The 3,047-nt window shown below is 42.9% G+C and overlaps 1 protein-coding gene across 1 annotated transcript in view; it reads right to left on the bottom strand.

The window, feature by feature from the left end:
* Positions 1–1,237, bottom strand: part of LOC109302405 (regucalcin-like) — a 31,858-nt gene extending 30,621 nt beyond the window's left edge. Inside the window, exon 1 of the mRNA XM_019523970.1 lies at positions 1,041–1,237. The gene's annotated coding sequence lies outside the window, so the exon portion shown is untranslated. The remainder of the gene's footprint in view (positions 1–1,040) is intronic.
* Positions 1,238–3,047: the final 1,810 nt, after the last annotated feature.

Genomic DNA, 3,047 nt, shown 5'->3' with positions numbered 1-3,047 from the left:
TTACCAGACGGATGCTGCTCTTCAAGCTGCCCGGCTGCATATCTGTCCATATGGCTCATTAAAAATTGGCCATCAGTATCAGCCCCAAAAATCTCTATCAGTGCACCCTATTAATGATATTACATCATGTTAGAGTGAGGAAAATCTCCCAGAATAGCTTCAGTTAACCTACCTGGCAACCCTAGTTTGGGCTCAGTCAAAGAAGCCCACTTTGGTTGAATCTCTCTGCCCCCTGTGTTTTGCATAACTATTCCTACATCATTCCCAGGAGCTCCTTAATTAGTTGTGCCCATCTTTTTAGAGGTACAACACACCTGCACTCACTAATAGCTTGCACAAACTCTTCTTTCTTTACCTTCAGTTAATCTATTACTTGTTCTTCTGTTTTACAAAACAGAAATTCTCTTCTAAAATTGTTACTTAACTGGGATCATGAGCATAGGCCTGAGCCTCTGTTGTGGAAAAGGGGATATAAGTGTAATAATTAAATTGCCTTCTGGGGTGCTATCTATGACCTCCTCGATCCTCTCAAGAGTTTTCTTTCACAATTATACCCACACTCAGACACATACACACGAGTCAACTCATTTGCTCTCCTGATGTTTTCTTTAGTCCCCCTGTTTTCCTTAACTGCATGCTATGGTTCAGGGATTGGGGTTTCTCTGCATAAAATGAATATGCCCAGAAACACACTTGATTTCCATGTCACTATAAATACATACAACCAAGGGACATCATTGGGATTGTGTCTGCTGTGTTGCAAATAGTTAGTAAACCATTTCTGGCTCATTCCTTGCTGCACTTCCCAAATTGTAACCATGATGTTAACTTCCTGGTCCCACCCCCCCATGTCCGTCTGCATATTTCTTACTACCCTGTTTTTAACACTTTGGGTACAAACTGCTATTCTAACCAATTAGGGTTATTACAGCTGGGTACTGCCATTCTCTCAACTTCTGGAGTCAATATTTCAGTTGGTTATGATTCATAAAAACACAGTTAACAAAACACCCCATCCAAGCACAGGTGCCACTACTGACCTCTGTGGTATCCTACACAGTAAAGTTGTCCAACAGTCAGCTGAAGAATTATCTTCGTTTGATTTGTTTTTTCCTTCGAAGAATCCCTCCTGAATAAACCTTCAGTAAGGAAGATTCTGTTAATAGCTCTCCTGCTGATTCAGTAGAGTGACTTCCCAGGCAAATTCTTCTTTGAATTTTCTCCACGTTGGTTAGAAATAAATGTACTCACCTGTGATCATCAATTTAGATCACGAGTCAAAAAAGCCTTCAAGGCAGAGCTGCTACTCCTCCTGATATGGTTTTTCCTGCTATTGAGCTCTTGCCAAATCCTACTTAAAACCAATGCGAGTCTCTTGCATTGTTCTCAAACGATCAAGGAGTTAAGCTTGTACAACAATAATACTTGTTTAATTCAGAGTGCTTGCTTTGCTGTTCTCCCCAGCCTCTTTTCCTGGGCCAGTGTAACAACTTACATATAACACTCTCCACACATCTCTGAATGAAAGAGCTAAATGTCATAAACAAGTGGATTAAATCCAAAATTAAGAAGTCACTCACCCAACAGAATGGCAGGATGACAGAGAAGAGCAGGGAGAGGCAAACCCCTGTTCTCTCCTTCAAGCATGAAATGGAAAGCATCTCAATGGAGAACTTGAGCAGGTCAGTGCAGGGGTGAGTACTCATCACCCTTGAGGCATAAAAAAAATCCTCCAGGGCAGCTGCTTACTCTTGCACTGGACCAGGTTTGGAAGCCAAGGTAAAAAAAGCTGCCAAGACTTCTGGGTAGGGTGTTAGGCTTAGTTAATACAGCAGCCACACAGCAGGTGATCTCAGGTAAGCAGGCATAGTTTTAGCATCATTTGATTCATTAATTTCCCTTACTGGAGTTTATCTAGTCTGACACATTGAACAAATTAATTGCAAGCCCCCTCACTCATTCCTGTTAATTTACAAATGTTAGTACAAAGTGGCAGGACTTACTATAGCAAGCTTTGTCTACAAAACTAGGGAGTATCTACCTGCAGGTGTAGAAGCTATTTAGGACTTATATCAAGGAATGCAGCAGTATCTTTCTGAAATCAAAACCCTTTCCTATAATCCCTCACTTACAGAACTGCTGGCAGGACAATAAAATATTGGGAACAATCATTAAAGTAAGAAAAATCATAGAATCATAAAGTAGAATCACAGAAAATTAAGGCTGGAAGGGATCTCAGGGCTAGGGATAGACATTACACATAAACCGATTTAAGTGATTAGAAACTGGTTTAAAGCTGTAACAGAACAGATGTTCAGTGCACATAAACCAGTTTGAGAATGCCTAAAACCAGTTTAAGATAAACCTGATTGAATGTAGTATCAGACTTAACTGATTTGGCTCAAACAAGTTTATGCAATGTCTGTCCCAGACTCCTTGCTGGTTTAAGTTAATCAAAGTCCCCCAGCATCCCAGCATGCTCTCTGGGCTGGGTGAGGCTTTCTGCTCCACAGCAGGGCTGGCCCCTCCCCTCTGCTCCCTGGCTGCAGCTCCAGAGACTGCAGGCAGCTTCCTCCCTCCCCCTCACCACTGCCTGCTAAGCAGGAATTCCCCCCTCCCATCTGCCTTGCTGAGGAGGTGTCTGTGTATTAGCTAGCAGATCACCTGCTGGCTATGGTTTGTGCTGAATCAAAAGGAAGAATCAACAAGTAGTTAGTAATGTCTCTCTGTTGTTTTCTTAATGGGGTGATAAACACTGCTATCAATTCCCTGCTGGGCTAATCAGAACTCCTGCTGGAGCCTGGCCACGCCCCCCTCAGCTCCATGCTGTGGATGAAAGGGAAGGCTGCTCTAGTACCCCTCCAGCTCCTAGCCTGAGCCACTACAGGCATATGCCTGCATTTCTGGGATGTCTGTCCAGTTACAAAACTGATTTAAACTGGCCAGGTCGGACTAACCTGCAAAGATTGAATCAATTCAGTCTCAGGCTTTTTGAATGTCTGTCCCTAGCCCAGAAGGTCATCTAGGCCAAACCCTGCTCAAAGCAG

The sequence above is a fragment of the Gavialis gangeticus genome, unplaced genomic scaffold, assembly GCF_001723915.1.
Source record: "Gavialis gangeticus isolate Ggan-Ray unplaced genomic scaffold, GavGan_comp1, whole genome shotgun sequence".
Lineage (NCBI taxonomy): Eukaryota > Metazoa > Chordata > Crocodylia > Gavialidae > Gavialis > Gavialis gangeticus.
The sequence above is the reverse complement of the archived record's forward strand: the minus strand, read 5'-3'. Positions and strand labels throughout refer to the sequence as shown.